Genomic DNA, 26,799 nt, shown 5'->3' with positions numbered 1-26,799 from the left:
TGGTGGTGGTGGTGGTGGTGGTGGTGGTGGTGGTGGTGGTGGTGATAAATTTTGAGGGAGGCTGAAGAGATGGCTCAATGGTTAAGAGCACTGGTTGCTCCTGCAGAGGTCCCAGGGTCAGTTCCAAGTACTCCCAGCAGGCAGCTCATCCAACACCTTCTTCTGGCCTCTGACAGAACTACATACATACAGTCTTCATATCAATAAGCACACACAGGTACACATAAATAAAAATTAGTTTAAGTATTTATGAATTATGTACTTGTTGAGCCTTTCATATATGTTCATACTATTTTGATTGTATGTAACCTGCTTCTCTCTCATCTCCCTCTCACTCCTTCTGGAACCATCTTTACAACACATCAACTCCTACCTCATCTTTCGGCACATATATAACCTCAGAGGCCCCTCCCAGACCCGTGCTCAGCAACACCCACTGACATCTCCAACCACTGAGCTGATACCAGGCAACTTTTTGAAACCCTGAATATCCTTGTGGGGTTGTCCCTTCATATTGAAAGGGTTAAAATTTTTCAAAATCTCCTAGCAGTCTGGGCAGAACCAAGAGTGCAGGTCAGCTTGGTCATGAGCTCTGTGTTTCAGGAACTTGGCTGACCACAAGATAGATGGCTGATTACGTACAGGGTCTTAGAGAATAGCCTATATAAAATGTTCCCCATGACTGTTCCCTGGACCCTGTCACAAACTGAATAATGGGCTGGGACTTTCCACAGGTGCTCTCCAATAACCCTCCTTTACTCCCCCTTGGGTTGTGGTTTCCCCCCTGAGTTGTGGTTTTTGACTTTAAATTCTCTCTGTCTCCAAAGCCCTGGGGTCAGACCCTATTGCCCCTACATGGGCTATAGGTCTTGACCTCAACATGTTGATCGAAATATACCTCTTGCTGATTGCATCAGGCTCGGTGTCTTGTGAGTTAATGGGTGGCCGCAAATTCCTGAGGCTTGGGTGAGGTCCTCCCTTCTTGGGGGCCTTACAATATCACATATGTAAAAAGCATAAAACACTGACTCATGGAGCAGCCAGCCTAGTACACCCAGCAGCCGACAGGAGACACTGTCTTGAACACGGTAAACAGCAAGGATCCACGCCTGAGGTCGTCCTTTGACCTCTACATGCATGCTCACACTCATACCTAAGGTCACACTTACACACCACGTGCATGCTTGCACTCACACTGGACCTGGGGAGATAGCTCAGCGGGTGAAATCGCCTGCCATATAATCATGAGAACCAGTGTTTCGATCCCCAGAACACACACACAAATGCCAGGGTTTGATAGCGTGACCCTGCCTCTAAGGTAAAGAGTGATCAAGGGAGACTACCAAAGTAAGTCTCTGGCCTCCACATATGTACACCTGTACGCAGGCATGCACCTACACACATGCCAACATGGGTACACACATAAAAATCTTCCAAATTAAAAACATCATGCTAGAGAGATGGCTCAGAGGTTAAGAGCACTGACTGCTCTTCCAAAGGTCCCGAGTTTGATTCCCAAATTAAAACATAAGTCTAAATGTAATCCCTAAGAGTAAGTGGACTCAGATATTGCTGCCTAGTAGGAAGGACCTTGCTATCTTGGTGATGAGAGAGGCCCCCTTCTAGTCTAGGCTGGGTTTGAACTCACTATGTAGCTCAAGCTGGTCTGAAACTCCAGATCTCCCTGAATTTATCTCAGTACCACTTGTGGCGTGGGACCTCCCAGTATTCCTAGAACAAAGGGAAGAGCAGCTCCTGAGAGGCAAGGGACTGACATGTGAGCACTCGTGTGACTAGCCACCAAGGAAGGTGAGTAACCAGAGGCCATGAGAGTGATAACCCGAGGAAGAATGCAAAGTGTCCCAGACTGTCCTCAAGCAGCCTAGAGGAACATGTGCTGTCATAGAGGGAAGGACGACTTATTTAGAAAAGCATGGTCCTGCTTCACACACTGGTGTTGTTGAACTCACTGGCTGGAAAACAGTAGCAGTCACAGCCAGGCAGAGTAGTGCACACTTGTGATCTAGAACTCAAGATGCTGAAGCAGGGGGATGATGAGATCCAGGCTAGAATGGAGAGCCAGGAAGATGCAGGCTCAAAGTAAAAACCAAAGTTGCAGCTCAGCAGTGCAGCACCTGGGGTGTGGCTCAGTCGGAGAGCCTCTGCCTAGAATCCCCCAGGGAGGGGCTGGGGTGTGGCTCAGTGGTAGAGCCTCTGCCTAGAATCCCCCAGGGAGGGGCTGGGGTGTGGCTCAGTGGTAGAGCTCCTGCCTAGAATCCCCCAGGGAGGGGCTAGGGTGTAGCTCAGTGGTAGAGCCCCTGCCTAGAATCCCCCAGTGAGGGGCTGGGTCGTGGCTCAGTGGTAGAGCCCCTGCCTAGAATCCCCCAGGGAGGGGCTAGGGTGTAGCTCAGTGGTAGAGCCCCTGCCTAGAATCCCCCAGTAAGGAGCTGGGGTGTGGCTCAGTGGTAGAGCCCCTGCCTAGAATCCCCCAGTGAGGGGCTGGGGTGTAGCTCAGTGGTAGAGCCCCTGCCTAGAATCCCCCAGTGAGGGGCTGGGGTGTGGTTCAGTGGTAGAGCCCCTGCCTAGAATCCCCCAGTAAGGAGCTGGGGTGTGGCTCAGTGGTAGAGCCCCTGCCTAGAATCCCCTAGTGAGGGGCTGGGGTGTGGCTCAGTGGTAGAGCCCCTGCCTAGAATCCCCCAGTGAGGGGTTGGGGTGTGGCTCAGTGGTAGAGCCCCTGCCTAGAATCCCCCAGTGAAGGGCTGGGGTGTGGCTCAGTGGTAGAGCCCCTGCCTAGAATCCCCCAGTGAAGGGCTGGGGTGTGCCTCAGTGCCCCTGCCTAGAATCTGTGACTGAGAGCTTGACTCGATGATCGATTCCTGAATTCTGTCCCAAGTACTGCAAATGAATAAAAGCACTGGAGAAAATAAGGTAGAAAAAATTCCTTGTAACTTCTGAAATACACCCTTGGGGTTGGCAAGCCATGCTTGACTATTCTCTGGAAAAAAGCAGTGTTCGGTATTGGAGCTGTGATTAAATGGATCCCTGTGCTGACTGCAGAAACAAGTGTGTTAAGGATGGCGCATGAGCCCCGACTGTGTGTGACCTCGTTTATTGCCCCGCGCTGTGACCTCAGCATTACTTAAGTGGAGCTGCTGTGTTTTTTATCGCCCTTTCCCCATCTTTCCCCACGGCTGCCCATATTTCGTGCCACACTCTCTGTCTCTCGTCAGCCACCGTCCATTACTGTCATCCTGTCAGCTCTGTCTGATGTCCTTGCAGTGGTTGCCAAATGGAGTTGTCCTGGTTAAATAAACTGAGTGAGACTGAACTGCGGAGCAGAAAGGCAATCCAGACATCGGAAAGGAGCCGCAGTAGCTAGGTATCAGGGCATGCTCGATATTCCAGGCAAAGGCAGAGAGTATTAGCATGTAGGATGCTATTGATGGATCGACTGTGGGGAAACCAGAAATCATCACCCAAGTCTCTGGGAATTCTGCTGTCTGTGCCATGTGGCTGAGTTTCCCGTTGTTTCTGATGAATTTCTATCTCAGCTGCCTAACTGCGGTCACGACAGGTTAGAGGTTTTTTGGAGAAGCAGGAGAGGCTGGAGAAATGGTTTGGTGGAAGCAGTGTGGGTGGAAGTGTGAAGACCTGAGTTCGGATCCCTTAGACCCACAGCAAGCTGGATGTGGTAGCATGCATCTGATCACAGTGCTCCTGTGGCGAGGTGGCAACTCCTGAAAGCTTGTGGGCTGGTTGGCCCATCATGCACTGCAGTGGACTATAAAGAGATGCTATCTTCAACAAGGAAGAGTTGAGGACCAACACCCAAGGTTGCTCTGAGTGCCATATTCATACGGTGGCATGTGCATGCCTGCGCACAACACTACAACACTACACAGGCACACACATATGCATACACTGCAAGCATAACATATAGACACACACACAATACATACAAACCATACACATACCTACACACACACCATGCACACACAGACACATATACACCACATTCCATACACACAAAATAAAGCAAAATATTTCAATATATGGTTAATCTCAAATCACTCGGCCCTCACTTATGAATGGCTATTAACTGGCTTTGATAATTCTGGCTACTCAGTACTCATTGAACCTGAGATAGGTTGCCCAACCATGCCAGATGGTAGCTCTCCAATCCACAAAGTGCCAAATATTCTAGAACCTTCCTTACAAATAAAACTGAGTGTGGTGGCACACACCTGCATTGCAGCTCCTCTGGAGGCTGAGGTGGAAGGATTACAAGTTCAAAGTCAGCCTATTCTGCATACCTAGTTTTAGGTCTGATGTACACACACACACACACACACACACACACACACACACACTGAATAGGAATATAGCTCAGTGGTAGAGCACTTACTTAGAACCCACCAGTAAAAGGGCCTATAGATAGGCAGCAGATAATGTACTTAAATAGAATCCCCCAGTGAGGGGCTGGGGTGTGGCTCAGTGGTAGAGCCCCTGCCTAGAATCCCCCAAAGAGGGGCTGGGGTGTGGCTCAGTGGTAGAACATCTGCCTAGAATCCCCCAGTGAGGGGCTGGGGTGTGGCTCAGTGGTAGAGCCCCTGCCTAGAATCCCCCAAAGAGGGTCTGGGGTGTGGCTCAGTGGTAGAACATCTGCCTAGAATCCCCCAGTGAGGGGCTGGGGTGTGGCTCAGTGGTAGAGCCCCTGCCTAGAATCCCCCAGTGAGGGGCTAAGGTGTGGCTCAGTGGTAGAGCCCCTGCCTAGAACCCCCCAGTGAGGGGCTGGGGTGTGGCTCAGTGGTAGAGCCCCTGCCTAGAATCCCCCAGTGAGGGGCTGGGGTGTGGCTCAGTGGTAGAGCCCCTGCCTAGAATCCCCCAGTGAGGGGCTGGGGTGTGACTCAGTGGTAGAGCCCCTGCCTAGAATCCCCCAGTGAGGGGCTGGGGTGTGGCTCAGTGGTTAGAGCCCCTGCCTAGAATCCCCCAGTGAGGGGCTGGGGCGTGGCTCAGTGGTAGAGGCCCTGCCTAGAATCCCCCAGTGAGGGGTTGGGGTGTGGCTCAGTGGTACAGCCCCTGCCTAGAATCCCCCAGTGAGGGGCTGGGGTGTGGCTCAGTGGTAGAGCCCCTGCCTAGAATCCCCCCCATGAGGGGCTGGGGTGTGGCTCAGTGGTAGAGCCCCTGCCTAGAATCCCCCAGTGAGGGGTTGGGGTGTGGCTCAATGGTAGAGCACCTGCCTAGAATCCCCCAGTGAGGGGCTGGGGTGTGGCTCAGTGGTAGAGCCCCTGCCTAGAATCCTCCAGTGAGGAGCTGGGGTGTGGCTCAGTGGTAGAACACCTGCCTAGAATCCCCCAGTGAGGGGCTGGACTATGACCCAGTAGTAGAACACATGACAATTCCACCCACAGAATCACAAAGAAAGGTAGTAAATTATATAGTTCCTTTACATGTTTAATCCCAAGGGTAATAATGGCAGCCGTGGGTGACAGACAAGAGGACATGTTATTCCAAATGCTATCAACCAACCAGGATGAGATTTGAAATGCAGGTCCCCAGTCTGGGGTGGATCTACCCCAGTGATCAAGAACCTCCTTGAATCTTTAGGTAATTTCCGTGAGTTGAACAAACAAATCTGCATTGTGCTATGCCATAAAGTCAAGAAAATGACTGATGTGACTGAAGGATTTCACAGATGGAGTGCAAATGTGCTCTGGGGTGTTTGGATCTGACTCTTTTCAGAGAAGGAAAAGGGCCGGGAGTGGGGGGCTGTTTTCTAAGGAACAGCAAGGTCTATAAGAGCCATTCACCACAAAGCAGCAATGTCATTAACTTAGCTCACGGATCTGCAGTTTGGATGGAGCCAACACCCATGCCAGGGAGAGCAGCTCCCATGAGCTCCAGTTTCCCAGCGGCTGCCAATAGCTGGCAATAGCTTTGGTTGCCAGTAGGGGGCGCAGCGTGTGTCGGGGCTGAGAACCTTGATTCCTCCTACCAGGGCTTTTCCTCAGGTGGGTGTTCTAACTTGTGCCTGAGTTTTTGAGTGAGTTTTCCGGAGACAGGCAGGACCACACAGTCAGAAAGGAAAGGAGGAGGAGGAGGAAGGAGAGGAGGTGAAGAGGCACAGGGTTATCTCTCCTTCCTCCAGCCATGCCTCTCCCTGCCCCTACTTCCCTCTCTGTTTTCTGTTTCTTCATTTTTCTCCCCAGCCCCCTCCTCCTGTCTGTTTTTGTGTTTGTTTGGTTGATTGGTTTGGGGTTTTTTTGTTTTTGTTTGTTTGGGGTTTTGTTTTTGTTTTTTGAGACTAGGTCTTGCCACATACCCCAGCGGGCCTCAAACTCTCCATCCCCGTGCCTCAGGCTCCTGAGAGCACACAGGCTGGTCCCTAGTTCCTTTCAGCCCAGTTTTGAGAATCTTCCATGCTATTGTGCGTGACCCTTAGTTCTCTCGTTTATTAGTATTTTGTTGCTGTGGTTTGCTCATCTGCCCTCCTACAGGTAGATGTTATAGGTGGAGCCATTCAGGCATTCATCCACAAATCCCGCCCATGGGCGTGTCTTCATTCCTCCCAAGTAAATCCATAGAGTTGCTCTGGGCTTGAAGTCAGTTGGTACAGGGCTGTTTAGCACGCAGGAAGCCCTGGGTTCCGTCAGCAAAACTTCATGAGCACGGTATGGCTCTGCACACCTGTTATCCCAGCACTGAGGAGGTGGAGGCAGGGGGGGCGAAGTCACCCTAAACTACATAGCAAATTCAAAGCTGAACTTAACTACCTGAGCTCCTGCCCCCAAAATTTTTAAATGGGGACCTAAAAGGATGGAGCAGGTAACGGTGCTCGCTGCACAAGTCTGATGACCCGTGTTCAATCTCTAGAAGGGTGGACGGAGAGAAGCGACTCTACAAAGTTCTCCTCTGACCTCCACACACATATCATGAGCATGCACCCACAAACACATAAATTCAATTCTAAGAAATGCATTTATTTAATTCACAGGCTCCTGAGTCTTAGATATCCAGCAATCTGCTGAGTCCCAGGGATAGAGCTGTTCAAATACACAAAGAGTCGTGTCTGCCTCACCTTGGTTTGTGTTGACTGTTTCAGTTGCCACACAGCTGACACCCTGGAGTCTTAAACTTTCACCATGCTATCAGGGTTGTGTGCATGTTTGCGCGTGTGTGCGCGTGCTTCCATGTGCGTTTGTGTGTGTGTGTGTGCGCGCGCGCTTGTATGCGTGTGTGCGCATGCATATGGGACTACAGGCGCATGTATTACAGAGCGTGCAATGGAGGTCAGAAGACAACCTTGGTCCTTGTTTTCCACCTTGTCTGAGGTGGGGTCTCTTGTTTACTGTTGCATACGGCAGTGTTCTGGCCTGAGAGCTTCCAGAGATTCACTTGTCTCCATCTTCCATCTCGCTGGAGGAGCGCTGTGCTTACAGATCTGTGCTATCTTTGGCTCTGGATTTGAACCCAGGTCTTCATTCTTGCACAGCAAGCATTTTTCCCACTGAGCTATCTCACCATACCCCCTTTCTCTGGAATTTTAATTTGCATAACCTAATGACAAATGGCACAGAGCATTTTCTTCCGAATTTATGGACCGTTTGTGTCTCTTCTTTTCTCAAATGCCTGTTTAAACCTTTGCACACTTGTTATTGGGTTATTTGTTCTTAATGCTCTTAAGCAAACAATATTTTGTCAGCTATATGTCTTGAAACTATTTTCTCCAAGCATATGGCTTAACTGTTCTTATTATTAGTAACATTTCTGGTATACAATTGCTTATTTTGATGAATTTCTTCCCCGACTTGTGGCTCAGTGCTTTCTGGAAGGTTCTGAGATAATCTTTGCCAACCCTGTGATTATAGAGGTTGTTTTATGCCAGGTGTGATGGCATACACACTGTAATTCCAGCATTCAGGATGCTAGGCAGGAGGACAGAGAGATGGAAACCTGCCTGAGCCACACAGTGAGGCCTCATCTCAAAACATAATTAAAGTCTTGCATTTTCTTCCTGGAAATTTGTAGCTTTGAGTTTGACTTCCAAGTCTGCAGTCTGGGGCTGCTGAGGTGACGTCTCTGTCAACCAGGCACTTGGGGATCCTCACAAGTTAGCATCCATGTAAAGCTAAGCCTGGCCTGTGTCTGTAACCTCAGCCCTGTAAAAACAGAGGCAGGCAGCTCCTCATTGGCTAACTAGCCTAGCCAATCAGCAAGCTCCGGGTTCAGTGCCAGACCCTGACTCCATTGCCTGCTATTGGATCCCTTTCCCCTAACTGGACTACCTAGCTGGGCCTCAGTGGGAGAGAATACACTCAGGCCTATGGAGACTGGATGTCCCAGGGTGAATTGATGCCCCAAGGGGGGCTTCCTGTTCTCTGAGGAGAAGGAGGAGGGTTAATGGGAGAAGGAATTTGTAAGAGTGTAACTGGGAGAAGAGGAGGAATGGGGGACCCAATCCAGATGCTAAAATGAATAAATTAAGTAATTAATTTAAAAAAATAAAGCAATTCAGGTAGGGAAGTAGTTTGGAGATTAAACACGAATACTGCTCTAGCAGAAGACCCAAGTTCAATGCCCAGTGCCCACACATGGGCAGCTCACAGGGACTCCAACACTGTTTTCTAACCACGGCTCTCATGTGCGCCAACCCACACATAGACACATATAATTTAAAAAACTAAAATTCTTTTAAAAATTCAGAACAGAGGATGGAGAGACTGCTGAGCAGTGTGGTTACGAGCTCTCCTTGCTCTTGCAAGGATTCAGTTTCCAGAGTCTACCTGTGGTTCACAGCCATCCATAGGTCCAGTTCCAGCGGCTCCAACACCCTTCCTCTGGCCTGAGTGGAAAGCAGATATGCACATGGTCCACATACATTCCTGCAGGCACAACATTCATACACATAAAATAAAAATATAGTAAAATAAAATAAACCTTAAAAGTTAATACAAAAAGTAGTAAAAGATTGATGAAGACACCCAAATGTTGAAATCAGCCTACATACACACACACACACGTGCACACACACACACACACGTGCACATGTGCACATATGCACACGCACACACACACACGTGCACACGCACACACACACATGCACATATGCATAAACTATATACTTCTGCACCAAAAGCCTTCCATCTGTCTTTTGCTGCATTGTAGCCACTAAGAGGTAGGAACCGAGGTTTGCTTTCCCCTGAAGATATCTGCCTGCTGCACTTCAGGTCTAAAGGACCTCTCTCACCACCAAATTACCTTGGTGCCCTTGTCAAAAATTAATCGACTCTATGAATGTCTATCTAGTTTCAGACTCTGGCGATGGCTTCTCCATCTGCTTTACCCACTTACTATTTAGCTTGACCCTCCAAACCCCACTCATTATGTCTTGATTTGTGCCCCTGAAACCTGGTCATAGAAGTACCTCTGGCTGTTCAGAGTCTTGCTTTTGTTCCTTCTTTTGTGTGGTGTATATGGCACATGAATGTGAGTGCACAGGTTCACACCAATATGCAGGCAAGCAGAGTCCAGAGTAGGACGTCAAGTACCTTTCTCTATCGTCCTCTGCCTTACTGGCTTGAGGCACGTTCTCACTGAGCTAGAAACCGGGACAGCTTCACCTGCTGGTGGGCAGGCTCCAGACACCTGCCTCCACTCACCCACACTGCTGGGCTTACAGCCCAGTGCAGCCATTCCGGCTTTTCACATGGGTCCTGCAGATTCCACGCCAGTCCTCATGCATGCTGAGTAAGCACTATTCATTGCTGAGACATCTCCCCAGCCCTCTAGCTTCTCAATCTGCGTTTAATAATTCTTTTGCTAACACTCAACCAAAAACTCCAGTCAAGATTTGACTAGAATTTTCTGTGACTCCAGATCCTGGAAACATGTTATCTTAACAAGTTGAACAATCATATGGTCGATGGACATGGTATAGCCTTCCATTTGATTCAAGGCTCTTCAACTTTTCTTAGCATTTTCAATTTCAAATTTCCTTGCATTTTCAATGTGGACATTTTTATACATTTAAATTCTAAGCATTTTATGGTTTTATATGTCAGGTTTTGCTAAGTTTTATATATTGATCTTCTGTCCTATAACCTTGCTAACTTGGTGAATATTTGTTACTGATTGTTATTAATTCTCATTGATTCTAGGAGATTTTTCTGTAGCTCCTTTTAGATGTTTAAGGAAATTGTGTTGTCTGCAAAACATAGCAACTATATTTCTTTCCAAATTCCACCCTCTTATTTCTCTTTCTTGCCTTTTTAGATTGGCTGGGAACTCTAGTATTTTGAATGAAATGGACTTAATGTGTACATCCTGGCTTTCCTCCCAGGATGGGCTTGGGTTCACTATGTATCCCAGCCTGGACTCAAACTCACAATCCTCCTGCTTCAGCCACACAAATTCTGTGGTTTATGGATGCACCAACTTGCTCAGCATAGAGAAGTGGTTAGTTTTTTCATCTCAAAATATGGTAGTAGCTGCTATTGGTTAAAGGGCAACCCTAGCAACACTGAGTTATCAAGAGTTTTTAATATGAGTGATACCATGTGGCTTTACCTGGGGACACATGAACAAATGTCTATTCACCCCATAGGGCACCAATTACAGACCAAAAAAGTTATCCCTTTTAGGTCTAAAGTTTATTGGGATTATTTTCAGGAGTATGAATAAGAGGTTACTTACAGAACATGGTTAACTCAAAGGCAGCTTCAAAAAAATACCCCAGCACAGCTGAAAACTCAGGAAAGCTGCATCCCTGGAGCTCCCTGCATGCCCTACAGATAACTCCTTTGGAGAATGTCCTGTCCACCATCAACTGTTACTGTTAATATAACCATGGGATGTTATATATAATATAACTTGTGAGTCCTGTAAGTTTCAGGAACTTCTTGAAACTTGTGTGTTTACTTCCTGAGTCTCATGATACTCTCCCCTCCCTTCATGAGAGTACATTTTAATTTAAAGTAAATATCTACAAAACAAATGGACACTGAATTTTACTGAATGATTTTTTTCTTTTCCATCTATCTATGGCAAGCATAAAACCCCAGAACCTACATGAAGTTGTTTTCAGTAGTGTGCACATCTATAATCTCAGTGCTCCTAAGGCAAATGGGAGGCAGAAACAGGAAAATCCCAGAAAGCCCAAGGGGCAGCTATCCAGGTAGTCAAGCAACAACAAGAGACTTGTGCCAGCTAATTAGCATACGTACCCCTATAGCCAGAGACTGTTGTAACCAGAGGTTGTCTTCTACTTTCCAGACATCACACTTGCATACATGCATACATACACACATACATACATGCATACACACACATCACACCAAAACACACACACGTTAGAGGTGTTGAAGACTGAAAAATAAAGAAGATACATTCTTCAGGGACCCTACAGTCCTGATTGCAACAGTCAGTTAGGTCTAGGTGATCCATAATATTATTCTAATCTTTCATGATCTTGCTTTTTATCTTCCAGTCCCAACATTTAGCAAAAGAGGACTATTGAACTAGATAAATACTGAACCAAAACTCCACAAAACTTTGTGTAGACAGTTCATCAGACTACTAGGAAAATAATGCAGTCATTCAGGTATTTGTTTTACAAGCACAAGGACTCAAGTTCAATCCTCAGTGCCCGTATGAAAAGAAAACATGAGTATGATGTTCTCCTTTAGGAGACGAAGATAAGAACAGCACCCAAGATTGACCTCTGACCTCCACGTATATGAGTATGCACACACACACACACACACACACACCACTCTACCAATTATGTAGATGAGAATAAGGAAAGAAGGGAGAGATGGGGGTTAAAGAAAGAGGCAGACAGGAGACAGGCAGACAGGCAGACAGGCAGACAGGCAGACAGGTAGACAGGCAGACAGGCAGACAGGCAGACAGGCAAACGACAGGCAGACAGGCAGACAGGCAGACAGGCAGACAGGCAGACAGGCAGACAGGCAGACAGGCAGACAGGCAGACAGGCAGACAGGCAGACAGGCAGACAGGCAGACAGGCAGTAGGAAGTAGGCAAACTCATCTCTTTCAGCTTTCATGCTGCCTGAGTTCTGTATCTCTGGCTGGAACACATATTTTAGTCTTTTCCCTTCTTGTAAATTGTGTATCTGTGAAGCACCCTTCTTACAGATGGCAACATCTCCTTGTCTGTTTTTAATATGGCCACTTTTGTGTGTGCACAGTGTTTCCCTCTGTTTATTTTCTCTTTTCTGGGTCCTGGGTAATTTAAAGGCGGGGGTAGTACATGTACGGGCATTTTGCCTGCATGTTTGTCTGTGCACCATATCCATGCAGTACCTGTGGAGGCCAGAAGAGGGCACTGGATCCCCTGGAACTGTAGTTGTAAGTCACCATATGGGTTCTGGGAACAGAACTCAGGTCCTGGGCAGGAGCAACCAATGCTCTTAACTGAGCCATGTCTCCAGCCACTTTCTCTGGGTCTTTATACTGAGTGTGTGTGAGGGGAGTGGGGCAATCAGCAGCCACTACAATCCTCTTCATCCACTCTTGTCATCTATGTGTGTTTTCCTTCTGACACATTTCCTCCTTGTTCCATTTTTCCTACTTTCTTTGCACACGCATGCATGTGTGTGTGTGTGTGTGTGTGTGTGTGTGTGTATCTGTGTGTGTCTGTGTGTGCGCTCACGTGTGTGCACACATGCAGGTACACGTGTGTTGAGGCCAGAGGTTAACATCAGGTGTCTTCTTCTATCATTCTCTGCCTTATTTTTGGAGACAGAGTCACTCACTGAACCCAAAGCTCAGATAGTCAGCTGGACTGGCTGGCCAGTGAACCCCAGGGATCCTGTGCCCCACCCCCACCCCTGCCACAACCCCAGGCACTGGGATTACAGGTACAGGTACAGATGCACCTGGTTTATATAAACATGGGTTCTAAAGCTCTGAACTCAGGCCCTCATGCTTGAGAAACAAACATTTTTACTAGACCACTTCCTTGGACCTCTCTTGCTTTCTGTGGATGTACCAGGCCTGTTCTGATGCTCCGTCTGCTTCTCTCCACTGACTTGTTACCCTGGCTCTGTGTTTTATCTCCTTGTGTTCACTGCTCTTTCGTGGGTGTTTAAAGTGGGTCTTTAAGTCACCCTAGACTATTTTGCAATAATGTTATATGACTTCACATACACCGTAGAATTTTACAACCACATCCATAACATTAACCCTCTGTTGTCCTTTGTGCTATTGTCTCCTGCCTGACTTCTACCTCTATTATACACTGCACAGAACATTCTCATTTGGGCTTTAGGTAGTCACATTAAAAGGAAATTAAGAATGACTTTAGAATATTTCATTAACTCTATACCTTCCATATCAAAGACTCTTCAGTCCTTCATGCACATCAAAGTTTCATCCCGTATCCTGAGAAATATCCCTCAGCACGTGTGGTGGCACATGCCTATTACCCCGACACTTGAGAAGCTGAGGCAGGAGGACAGAAAGCTGGAGGCCTCCATGTGTTACCGTGATAGTTTTTATTGTCAACTTGACAAATCTAGAATCACCTTGGAGACAAAGTTTTGCACGTACGTGTGAGGAATGGCATCACTGGGCTCACTGAGGTAGGAAGACCCACCATGAAGTGAGCTGCGCTGTTCCTTGGGCTGGCATCTCAGACTGAATAAAAAGGAGAAGATGGCATTAAACTGTGTGAGCAAAACAAATGCTTCCTTCCCAAAGTTCCTTTAAGTATTTTGTCAAAAGTAAGCTAAAAATCAGAGTGCGTTTTGTCTAATTTACTTCTCAAGTGAAAGACCCCTTCCCCAGGACTGTCTGCTAACTAGGGGGGTCACAGAAAGCGCCTCCATGGAGTGTCTGTGTAAAGGGACTTGAGAGAGGGGCTGCTGCCACACTGTGGCTTGGGCAGAAGTTAAAATTCTTTTTTTTAAGATTTACCGTTTAACGTATATTGATGTCTTTCCTATACCCCACATACTGTGTACCACATGCATGCCTAGTGCCAATGGAGCCCAGAAGCGTCCCCTAGAATTAGAGTTACAGATGGTTGTGAGCCACCACATGGGTGCTGAGAATCAAATCTTCTAGAAGAGCAGTCCGTCCATTTAACCACAGAGCCACTTCTCAGGCCCCAGAGGCTAGAGTCTGACACTGTTATTACAATTGGATTCAGAGTATCCAGGCAAGCTTGAGATGTCTTAAGCCTAACAAGTTTTGGGTGGTGCTGAAGTTGATACTGATGTCGATATTGATGCTGACGCTGGAACTGGTGGTGATGATGTCAATGATATTGCTAATAGTGGTGCTGATGATGGTACTGAAAGTTAAGGTTATAGGAGATCTGAGAGATGATGATGATGATGATGATGCTGGTGCTAAGTCTGATGGAGAGGTTGGTGCTGATGCTGATGATGGTACTGATGCTGATGGAGAGGTTGGTGCTGATGCTGAAGATGACACTGATGCTGAAGCTGAGGCTGGTGCTGAGGCTGCAGCCCACTTGGTTTCACAAGGTACTTGAGTCTGCGAGATGGGGTTTGCATAAGACATTGAGCCCAGAAAGTGAAGATAAACAGGAATGGTTTTCAAAAGCATTTTTCTTCCAAACATGTGTTGTTTTCAGCCATTTGCACCTGATGAACAACCATGCCTGAGGGATGGTTGCTTAGAACACTTATTCAGGCAACAGTTCCCTAGACATGTCAATACTTACCCAGGAAAATTCCTACAGAGCCTCGAGAAGTCACAACATGGGTTCTTTCTTGTTCAGGAGCCAAAATCCAAATGCAGGAAGCGTGTGTGTGTGTGTGCGTGTGTGTGTGTGTGTGTGTGTGTGTGTGTGTGTTAAATCCCTCAAAAAATTCTGTTGCTTCCTGCTACTTAAACTTTTTTCTAGAATGTAATATGTGCTTTGACTGCAGACAATCTCAACAGTGTTGTGCTGTGGTCTCTCTTATCCACCCATGGGACCAGTGTCCATTATTCACAGCGGGTAGGTCTGTGTGCCTTACCCTGTGTACATAGCACACAGGACCGAGTGTCCAGACAGAACCTCTGCATAGGTTAAAAAACAGCTTCATGCCATCTCAGAAGGCAGGGATTTCAAACACGGTCATGCAAAAGCCCCTGCAGATGAACACACTCCTGGAGACTAGGGTTACATCAGCGCTGACCTTGTAAACTTCCCAGCATATTTGAGAAATCCACACTTGAGTGCTTATTTCAGCTTCTTAGATAATGTGTGCAATAATCGGGTTAGTTCGTTGGGTGTTTCTTCTTCAAGCAAGGTCTTGTTGCATAGCCCAGGCTAGCCTGGTACTCATAATCTTTCTGTTTCTGTCTCTCAAGCACTGGGATTGCAGGAACGTACTGCCATAGCTAGCCCATGTACTCTTCATTTGTTGAGAAGTTAGAAAATTCTTCATTTTGGAAATTTTTTTATTTATGTATTTTTGGTTGGTTGGTTTTAGGTGCCAAGAACAAAACTCACTGCCTTACACATTCTAGGCAGTGCTCTACCACTGAGTCACACCCCAGCCCCTCACTGGGGGATTCTAGGCAGTGCTCTACCACTGAGCTATACCTCAGCCCCTCACTGGGGGATTCTAGGCAGGGGCTCTACCACTGAGCCACACCCCAGCCCCTCACTGGGGGATTCTAGGCAGGGGCTCTACCACTGAGCTATACCTCAGCCCCTCACTGGGGGATTCTAGGCAGGGGCTCTACCACTGAGCCACACCCCAGCCCCTCACTGGGGGATTCTAGGCAGGGGCTCTACCACTGAGCCACACCCCAGCCCCTCACAGGGGGATTCTAGGCAGTGCTCTACCACTGAGCCACACCCCAGCCCCTCACTGGGGGATTCTAGGCAGGGGCTCTACCACTGAGCCACACCCCAGCTCCTCACTGGGGGATTCTAGGCAGGGGCTCTACCACTGAGCTATACCTCAGCCCCTCACTGAGGGATTCTAGGCAGGGGCTCTACCACTGAGCCACACCCCAGCCCCTCACTGGGGGATTCTAGGCAGGGGCTCTACCACTGAGTCACGCCCCCAGCCCCTCACTGGGGGATTCTAGGCAGGGGCTCTACCACTGAGCTATACCTCAGCCCCTCACTGGGGGATTCTAGGCAGGGGCTCTACCACTGAGCCACACCCCAGCCCCTCCCTGGGGGATTCTAGGCAGGGGCTCTACCACTGAGCCACACCCCAGCCCCTCACAGGGGGATTCTAGGCAGGGGCTCTACCACTGAGCCACACCCCAGCCCCTCACTGGGAGATTCTAAGCAAGTGTTCTACCACTCATCCATGACCCCAGCCCCTCATAGGGTTCTAGGCAGAAGCTCTGCTGCTAAGCCACACCCCCACACCCCTGCACTTTGGATTTAAGAAAGAACTCACACAGAAGGATGATGATAGTGAAATTCCAGACTTGGACTTTGGAGATGCATTTAAATCCTGTTTGCTGTGGATGTCATGGTCCTTGTTTTGTGGGAAGGCCAGAAGTAGACATAGCTGGAGGAACAAGGTAAGCTTTGAGGTACAGAGGACAGCCTGCAGAGTCCTGCTGACCTTTCGGGCCATGGACAGAAGAAACTAAAAGATTCTCACAAGAAAGATAAGGTGAACCCCCCCCCCCTCGACACACACACACACACAGCCTCATATCCTCATCAATGGCGGGGCATAACGGACCCAGCCGGGGCATAATGGACCCAGCCGTTTGCTCCTTGGCTCCCATCTCGTATCTCACGATGGAGCCAAGATTTCTGAGATCCACTGGGGGTATTTTAAGCTTCTTGGCAGCCACACCACATTGTGCCCGGTCTCCCTAATGCCCTCGGACAGTACTTCTTTAGAAGGGTTGTGAAGAGAAGATGCAAGCCAGGCTATGCCTACGGGTAGACGGGGCCTGCCAGCCAGGAACACGGAACTAACAGGACTTACAGAGATGGGGAAATGCCAACTCACTAAGGAACTGCTTTGCACTACGAGTCCCACAGCACACAGCCAGCATGCTGCAGAACCTGAAAAGCCAGCGGCTGACCCACTTCAAATCCAAAGGCCTGAGAGCAAGGGGGACCAATGGAGCCCTGAAGTCCAAAGGCTCTGCAGTCTGAGGAGAAGACTGCAGGAGAAGAGGAAGGCACAGCACAAGAGAGAGAGAGAGCCCTCCTGAATGAGTTACTCGTGTCCTTGCAGGGACAATATACCTGGTAAAGGCAACTTAAGGGAGGAAGGGCTTATTGTGGCTCACACTTCAAGGATACAGTCCATCACAACAGGGAAGGCAGGGCAAGGCAGGACAGCAGAGCGTGAAGCAGCACATCCCTCTGCAACTGCTGGCGTTAAGCTCCGCCTCAGGACCTCAGTCCTTGGGATGGTGCTACAAATATCCAGGGTGGGTCCCCTTCCTCAGTTTATCTAATTTGTGTTCTAAATGCCAGGAGACTGACTACCAAGTTTAAGTATCATGTCTGGCCTGCTTTTACCTTACCCTGAGTAGATCCACGGTGCCCACCAATGCTGATGACAGCGGGCTTTCTTCACTCAGTTCATATCAAATGCTATACCTTTTAAGACATACCCAGATAGCCCTACCCCAGCTGTCTGGACAGCCCTCCGGTCAAACAAACTGACACATAAAATCAACCACCATATTGACTATATGGCTACTGTGTGTAGAAACACCCAGAGATTCAAGGTGGAGGCACAGTGAGGGTCATTCCTCATCCTGGCCACAAACTCCCCCTCTTCTATCCACAGCTGACTGCAGCATGAGGCCATGGGAAAGACCCAGCCAGGGACAGGTGGACAGAGGAGGGAAAGGGTTAACCGGACGTTGGGCCCAGCTTTATGTGACTCTCTGTGTCTCCACTCCAGCTTCCATGGCGACTTCATTAGCAGCGAGCTGCTAATTAAATTTCATATTTATGATCAGAAAATAAAATCATTGGGCCTTTCTGAAATAGGATTTTATGAGTTTAGGCTCAGGCAGCTGAGTCAGCAGGGGAGGGCCTGCCGCTGTTTAGACTCACAGTTTCAAAGCGAAAATAAATAACGTAAACCAGGCCAGAGTGTATCTGAGTCCCTTGAATAAGTTTATGATGGGCTTAAACAAGAGAGACCCCCACCCACTCTGACAATGGCGCTTGTGTCTGAAGCCTTAAGTCTTGTGATGCTTGGGGCTTGAGATTTGAACCCTCAATCGCTAATTGAAATAAGGGGTTGTGTTTCTGGGTCCCCCAAGCTTCTTTGGGAGTGCTGCTCTATGCAGCTGGCTCTTTCCTGCTGTATGGAAGCATCCTTGCTGTCAAGCACAGACTCGTACCTGTGGTATGAGCATGCAGTCAGTCACGCTCCAACACCAGCTCTTTTTGTGTGGGACCCAGTGGCTGCCATCTTCCTTGAGAGGTTTTCCGTGTATCCTTCCCCTGTGGTCTCACAGAGGTTTTCTACTCTGCTGCTGCCAATGAGAGGGGTTAAAATGACAGGGGTTGATTCTCTCACAGCGTGGAATTAGAGGTCCAAAATCAAGGTTTCGGTGGCCCTGGGGGATAAACCCTGCTGCCTCTTCTAGCTCTGCTGGTTCTTTGTTATGGGGTCTCCCTATATATTTCAGGCTGGTCACAAAGTCATGATTCCCCTGCCTTAGCCTCCCAAGTGCTGGCTATGTGGCTGGTTCCCCTTCTAGCTTGGTTTTTTTTTTTTTTTTTTTTTTTGGTGTATGTGTGTGATGTATGTGCACTTATGTGTATATTTTGTAGAGTATGTACGTGTATGTATGTATGTATGTATGTATGCATTCATGCATGCATGTATGTATGCATGTATGTATGTTATGTATGTATGCATGTATGTATGCATGCATGTGTGTACAGAAGCCAGGGGATGCCAGGTGTCCTTCTCATCATAATAATGGCTGCAAAGCACCCATTGCCAAATAAGGTTATATTCTACATAGACATGAATTTAGGAAGGAACATCATTCAGTGTCTGTATTTGTTACTTTTCACTATCACCAAAATTCTTGAAAAGAAGAAACCTAGTAGGGACAATTTATTTAGGCTTACAGTTTGACGGGATTCAGTGCATCGGGTTGAGGAAGACAGGATGAAGAAGACCCAGTAACAGGGATGAAGAGGCTGATCTTTGCAGACAGTCATTAGTGAACAGGAAAGGGGGTGAGGCTTTAAAACCTCAAAGCCCATCCTTAGTGGCTCACTTTCTCCAGCAAAGCTCTACTTCCTAAAGGCTCCACAACAGCACCACCACCTGGGGATAAAGTGCAAAAACATTCAAGCCTATGGGGGACATTTCACAGTCAATTCACAGCCCCCAAATGAGAGGTCCGTGTGGTGAGACAGGTTGAGAGCAAGCAGGAAGTGAGGTGTAGGGGTCCCAGTCCAGCTTGTTTCCGGGCAACCACCATGTTCCTGCTGCTCCTCGGCTCTGACCGGGGCTCCGGCTAGCTAGATGTGTAGGCCCTGGCACCCACGATATGCCAGAGTGGGGGATGGCTCTGCCAGTTCACCACCTTGCATCCACAAAGCTCTGCTGAACCCCAGACAGTATCTGCCATCCTCGAAGTACCCGGTAGAAATGAGACTCTTAAAGCTTAATGATTATCTAAAGGATTTATATATTTAGAAATGTTCAGTTAACAAGATGCCCACACAACTAGAATTGTTACCCAATATCTAACCTTTTGATAGAAGTTGCTACCCAGGACAGCTTTATCCCCATCCGTGGTTCTCCATGGTCCATAGCCTCCTTCTCTCCTCCCCTTCCTCATTTTCTCCCCTCCCCTTCCTTTCTTTCTCTCCCAGCTCCACCTCCTCTTCTACTGCCTAATCATCAAGCTCCACTGCGAATACAATGTAGCAGAGTAAGTATCCTGCTACAGTGAGGCCCTACAGGATCAAGAACCCAGTGTTACCACCCATTCAGGGAAGGCCTAAGTTTCCAGAGCCTGACACTCCAAGTAACAAGGATCTCTGAGGCTAGCCAACATCCACCCTGTGATTGACATGCCCATTACACTGTATGTCTCCACAAGAAATGACAATACCGGTTCACTTGAAGACTCATCTAAGAGTTTTCCAGTCAAACAGTAACACCAAATGTCCACTGACAGGTGAACCAATGAATAATTGCAGTGCCCGCATCACAGCTTACTGGTGCATACTAGACCCAGTGAGTGCCAGGACATGGCGGGGATCATATTGGTGGGTATAAGGTGCTTTGGGCTGTGTTCACTAACAAGCAAAGTCAGGAGAAGAGAACAGAGTACTATGTGTACCAATAGATAGATGCCTTTTTCCTGGAATGTTCCAAGCCTCCATTCCCTCCTGGGTGGAATTCTTGGTCCTGGGTAAGGATCTGGCATGGCAGCAGGAGCCAGTGCACAGGGTAGTGCCATCAAGGATGCTGAGGAAGAGAGGCTCCTGTCCTGCTTCTTACACCCCTTCTGCCACCCATGGCTCCTGCACCCCAGGCCTCTGTGCTCTGGTCCTGCAGCTTCTTCCTTACCCAGGAACTCAAATCATGCACAGACTCCACTTAGGCAATCGTTTAAGCAGCTGGTGTTTAGAGGTTTTTTACTGTGTTTTTCTCCCTTTTTATATTATTTCTTTACCATGTGTTATGTAGTGTATATATGTGTGCATGTTTGTTTACACATGCACACTGGTGTGTAAGTGAATGTGTGCATATGGATGTAGAGAGCCGAGGTTAATGTCATGTCTCCCCAGATCACTTCTATTGTGTGTTCTTTTCCTGTGTGTGTGATGTGTGTCTGCGATGTGTGTGTATGATGTATGTCTGTGTGTGTGATACGCAATGCAATGTATGTGTGTGTCTATGTGTCTGTGATATGGGTGTATGATATATGTGTCCCTGTGACTATGATTGTATGTGTTTGATGTATCCGTGATGTGTGTGTATGATGTGTATGTCTGTGTGTCTGTGATGTGTGTGTATGATGTGTGCATCTGTGATGTGTGTGTATGATGTGTGTGTCTGTGTGTCTGTGACATGTGCGTCTGTGATGTGTGTGTATGATGTGTGTGTGTCTGTGATGTATGTGTCTGTGTGTCTGTGATGTGTGTGTATGATGTGTGCATCTGTGATGTGTGTGTATGATGTGTATGTCTGTGTGTCTGTGATGTGTGTGTATGATGTGTATGTCTGTATGTCTGTGACATGTGCGTCTGTGTGTCTGTGACATGTGCGTCTGTGATGTGTGTGTATGATGTGTGTGTGTCTGTGATGTATGTGTCTGTGTGTCTGTGACGTGTATATCTGTGTGTCTGTATGTCTGTGTGTCTGTGATGTGTCTGTATGTCTGTGTGTCTGTGATTGTATGTGTATGGTGTATCTGTCTGTGGTATGTGTATGTCTGTATGTCTGTGATGTGTGTGTCTGTGTGTCTGTGACGTGTATGTCTGTATGTCTGTGATGTGTCTGTATGTCTGTGATGTGTGTGTCTGTGATTGTATATGTCTGGTGTATCTGTCTATGTGTGTGTATGATGTGTGGGTATGATGTGTAGTCTGTGTGTACCTATTGAATAATGTATTGTTGTCATGTGTGCCACAGTCCTCCTGTGGAGGTCAAAGGACCACTTGGTGTTCTCTCCCTCCATCTTTATGTTGGTGGGTGATCAAACTCAGGTCCTCGGGCTTGTGTGCCCAGCATCTTTCCTTGCTGAGCCATGTCTCCAGCCCTCTGCTGAATGTGATGGGCTGTTTAGCCAGTGAAATATGGAGAATTGCCCCGCCCCCAGCCACAGCGCTAGGATTATACACACCTGCCAAAGCCTAGCTTAGTTTTTGCTTTTTCTGTTGTGGAGCCATAGTCTCATACTATAGCCCAGGCTAGCCTCAAGCTTGCCATCCTTGCCTTAGATTCTTAGCGGCTAGGGTGACGGTGTGTACCACCACATCCGTCTTCAGGTCCTGCTCAGAATAAAACAAAAAGAGAAGTGTGCAGCCCACCACAGCCTCCCTCTGCACCTGCTAAAAATAGTTGTAGCCTCCTCAGAGTGCAGCACCCGTGTGGGCTTCCGGGGAGGCTGTGGCAGCCTGCCAGTGTCAGCACTTTCCGGGTGCCTTGCTCTTCGCAGCAGAGAGCAGGGAATTTGAGAGACTCATGGATAGATGCCCTTCCAGGCCCAGGATACAGCTGGTACACAAACCTGTGAGTATATCCCCCACAATGCCTCTGTGGCCCACAGAAGCAGAGCCCCTGAAGCTGTCTGTGTCCCGGGTCTACTAGTGTTAATAATATCCATACCTGGTCCTTTTGCTCTTGTCTGTGTGGGTGTACTTGGGTCCTTCAAACATGTCTCTTCACAGTTTTTACCCTCAGTGCTTGGGATGAAGCCTAGGGCCTTGTACATGCTAGGAAAGTGCTCTACCATTGAGCTACACACATCTCCCAGCCCCGAGGTTTTCGTGATTGGGACTCTCTGTGTGACCCAAGATGACCAGAGTTCCTCCTGCCCCAGTATTGAGAGACAGGCATGTACCACCATGTGTGACCCCTTACTTTGTCACCTCCTAAATTAGATGTGTAGTCCCAACTTCAAGGGACCCTACATTACAATGGGCTGTGCTTGTGCAGAGCCCAGAACTGGCCTGTGGAAGGCTCTCCACAAACCCAGTGTTCCGTGGGAACGATATGTTCCTGTTTCTCCTGCTGTCACAGGTGGGTGCCTTGTTTCTTCTAACTGAGCACACTGTCACAGTTGAGGAGCGGGGTTGGTGTCCAAAGTGTGTTTTCTGGAAAGCTGGAGATGTTTGCTCTCTAGGGATGGGCAGATGAAATATGTCATGTCTGCTTCCAGAAACATAGCTCAGAAATGTGCCCCCGCTAGGCAATCCTCTCTGCTGAGGAAGGATTCCTTCCAGCCACCCCCAGTGCTGTCAGCTGATTCCTGTGGGGTTGCTTATCTCATGCATGTGAGGAGAGGAGAGGAGTGGGGTGCTGCCTAGCAAAATGCCCAAGGCTACCCTGGGACCTGAGAGCCATATCAGACATGTGCAGGCTGAGCCACTCCCCGCTAGAAGCCCTGAGCAAGGCTGGAGACCTCAAAGATGGTCTCCCCTTAGGAGCCACTGAAGCCCATCAGAATGTTTGATTCCAGGCGAGAGGTTTGTGGGAAGTCTTGGGAAACATACTCGAAAAGACTTTGGAAGGAGCAGAGGTGACTGAGAAGGTAAAGCATTTATCCGTTAAGGATGAGGACCCACGCTCAATCCCAAGACACACTTTAAAAAGTCAGAAAAAATGAGAAACTAAGGCAGGAGGATCCCTGGGATTTCCTGTCCAGCTAGCATGTTTCCTTGGTGAAGTCCAGGCTAGTAAGATACCCTGTCTCAAAGGAAGACATCTGAGGTATGACAATAACACCTGAGGGTGTCCTTCAACTTTCACACACACACAAACACACACACATACAAACACACAAATACATACACACATACACGCAAAACACATATACACACACAAATACACACATATATACACTCAAACACACATATACACACATAACACACACAACCTGTGTACATTCACACAGGTGCACCCACACATGCTCATGCCACGCTTATGCGTAAAAGAGTGAGAGAGACTTTAAAAGCCCCAAGATCTCTTTGTTCATCAGAGACAAGAGACAGTTTTATGGGATTAAATTAACTTCAGTAGGTTGAAAGTTAATCAGAGCTGCAGTGATGGACCACACCTTAAGTGTAGTCCCAGAACTTGGGAGGCTGAAACCTGAAGATCATGAGTTAGAGACCAGTCTCAGTGACTCGTGAACTCCCGCCCAGCCTGGATAGAGAGGAAGACCCTCTTTCAAAAAGAACAGGAAAAAGTGGGAGGCTGGGAAGTGGCTCAGGCAGTTAAAGTAAAGCAAGGGGGTCAGAGTTCAGATCTAGAACCCATGTAAAGGCTAGTGGGTATGTCAACCTGCTTATAATTCCAGCTTCAAAAAGGTAGACACAGGGAATCCTTGGAGCAAGCTGACTATTGAGACTAGCCTTGTGGATGAACTCTGGGTTTGATTGAGAGACCCTGCCTCAAGGAATAAGGTGAAAGAGGAATTGAAAGTGATCCCCCAGCTTCAACCTCAGACCTCCATACACATGTGCACATGAAATAAGGAAGAGAGTGAGAGCAGGACAGACAGACACAGACAGACAGACAGACAGACAGACAGACAGACAGAAGAGACAACAGGTCTTAGAGGTACCTTTAAAATAAGCATACAGTACATCTGTGCCATACAGTCACACTGTGGCGCAGAGGATTCAGGGCCACCTCAGTTGTCACATCTCCAGGTAGACCCCATCCTGAAGCTCACTGGGAACCATCAAGTCTGGCTCACTGGGAAGACACACTGATACTCCAGACAGAGGCAAAAAGACTTAGAGACAGGAAGAGCACTTCCCACAGCCCTGAGCCCAGTCAAGCTTCTGACAGACTTCTTGTTTCATTACTTGGGGTCGTATCATTGGCACACACGTAAAAGGCTACTCACTGGCATCTGACTTCCTGTCATCCAACGGCATGTCAAGATGTCAGAAGTGGTCCCTAGGCATGGACTCCCAAAGTCACCACCTGCATTCAGAGTCTGTGTACTGTGTTTTTAGTAAAGTGTAGGGAACACTGAACATCAAAAAGATATGGTCTTCTATTTACTGATATTCATTCTCTCTCTCTCTCTCTCTCTCTCTCTCTCTCTCTCTCTCTCTCTCTCTCTCGTCGATATGTAGTTCTGGTTGGCCTAGAAAGGCGTGGGACACCATGCCCGGTGATCTAATATTTCGATAAAGAAAATAAAAGAAGACCTAAAAGTTTTGCCAACAATGTCATTTAAAGACACTTTTACACTATACATAGGTCATTAAAGGGAAGAAGAGGGTGTCTCTGCCCTGAGAAAGAAAATGGGAGTATCAGTAAGATGCTCACTCCCGACCCCTCTCACTGTAATCGGACGGATGGAAAGTGTGAATCAAAGTATTGTTTTGTTTTGTTTTGAAGTCTCAAGATCACCAGTGGCTTCAAAGCAGGTGAGCAAGTCTCCGGGAAATTACTCAAATTCTGTTTTAGTGTCTTGTGGTCTCGGGAGCTCTCCACAGCTCTCTGCAGGAGGGATGTATGTAATCTGAATTAGCTATGGCTTTCCTTGGCTTGCTAGCCCTGTCACCCACCCCACCCCACCCCCGCCACCCACCAGCTCCCTTCTCTGTGTTTCCTTTCTTCATTTCTCTTTCCCTTTCCCACCCCTGCACCTGTCTGTGCTAAATAAAACTGAGTTCTTGTTCCCCTTTCTCTCAAAAGCCCTAGTTGCTGTCTGACCCCAATGTAACATCCCCCTCTACACATGCACACACAGACACACAGATGTGTGTGCACATACCACACATAGATGTACACACATGCATACACACCACACACACAGACACACAGATGTGTGTGCACACACCACACATGTACACACATGCATACACACCACACACAGACACACACACAGACACACAGATGTGTGTGCACACACCACACATACATGTACACATATGCACACGCATGCACACCACACACACAGGCCATGTTTTTTTTTTTTTCTCGAATCTGATTTAATTTTATTTCTGCCCCCAGCATTCCACAAAAGTCCCTCCCACAATTCCAGGTTCTCCAGCACTGCTTCCTCCAAGGACCCTCAGGTTTGAAAAGCTGTAGACAATTCTCCATTGACAAGCTATGGAGCCTTCTCCCAGGCACAAACCCCAGCATTCAATTCCCTTACCCATAACAACCTCTCTCATTCTCTGTCTTGAACCAAAAAAAACCTGATACTCATGGCCAGGTTGTCTTGGGGATGAAGTCCACTTGAATTTGCACCTGGTCCCTGCTCCCACAAGTTCCGAAAATAGTAGCTGCTTTTCTTTTCATTTACAGAGGTGACATTTATAGAGCCTAAAACCCACCATCTCTTTTTTCCATTTTTTATCTTTGTGTGTGTGTGTGTGTGTGTGTGTGTGTGTGTGTGTGTGTGTGTGTGTGTTTATGAGAACCTTCCAGTGTCCTGAATCAGGCTAGACTAAACACATACACAAACACAGCCCTGGGCTTTACTAACTGAGCCATCTCCCCAACCCAATATTCACCATTGTTGTTAAACTTGAACATTTTTGTAGCATTTCATACATTGAGAAAATGTTGCAGTCATCATTTCTACCTAGTTACAAAATATCCTGAGTGTGTTGGAGGTGGGTGTGCTTGTATGTTTGTGAATACATGTGTATATGTGTGTGTGGGTGTGCATACATGTGGAGGTCATAAGTTCTTCCTCAAATGCTCTGTACCGTATTGTTGATTTATTCATTCATTGATTTTGGAGAGAGGGAGAGAGAATATGATACACTGTATAGATACACTGTATATATGGAAATCATAGGACAACTTGCTGGAGTCTGCTTGCTCCTGCTGCTTTGTGGATCTAGGATCAAGTTCAAGTTGTCAGACTTGAAGGTAGATGCTTTTGCCCTCTACAGCATCTCACCAGCCCTTACCTTATTTTCTGAGACAGGGTCTCTCACTACACCTGAAGCTCACTGATTCAACCAGACTGGCTGGCCACCAAGCCTTGTCTCCACCTTCCTAGGGCTGCGATTACAGGATCTCACTGCTGGTCCTGGCTTTTTACATGGGTTCTGAACTCAGATCCTCACACTTGCAATACAAGTACTTCCCCCATGGAGTTGTTGCCCCAGAACAAGTTCCAAAATATTTT

At 47.7% G+C, this 26,799-nt stretch overlaps 1 protein-coding gene across 2 annotated transcripts in view; it reads left to right on the top strand.

Moving 5' to 3' along the window:
• Card11 (caspase recruitment domain family member 11) overlaps window positions 1-26,799 on the top strand; it is a 129,490-nt gene that overhangs the window by 31,411 nt on the left and 71,280 nt on the right. Inside the window, exon 1 of one of the 2 annotated variants that reach the window (XM_076923543.1) lies at window positions 22,089-22,199. The exons of the other annotated variant lie outside the window; for it this stretch is intronic. The gene's annotated coding sequence lies outside the window, so the exon portion shown is untranslated. Of the gene's footprint in view, window positions 1-22,088; window positions 22,200-26,799 lie in introns of those variants that run through there. 2 annotated transcript variants of the gene reach the window in all.

Source organism: Arvicanthis niloticus, chromosome 24 (genome assembly GCF_011762505.2).
Source record: "Arvicanthis niloticus isolate mArvNil1 chromosome 24, mArvNil1.pat.X, whole genome shotgun sequence".
NCBI lineage: Eukaryota > Metazoa > Chordata > Mammalia > Rodentia > Muridae > Arvicanthis > Arvicanthis niloticus.
This window is presented reverse-complemented; position numbering and strand designations above follow the sequence as displayed.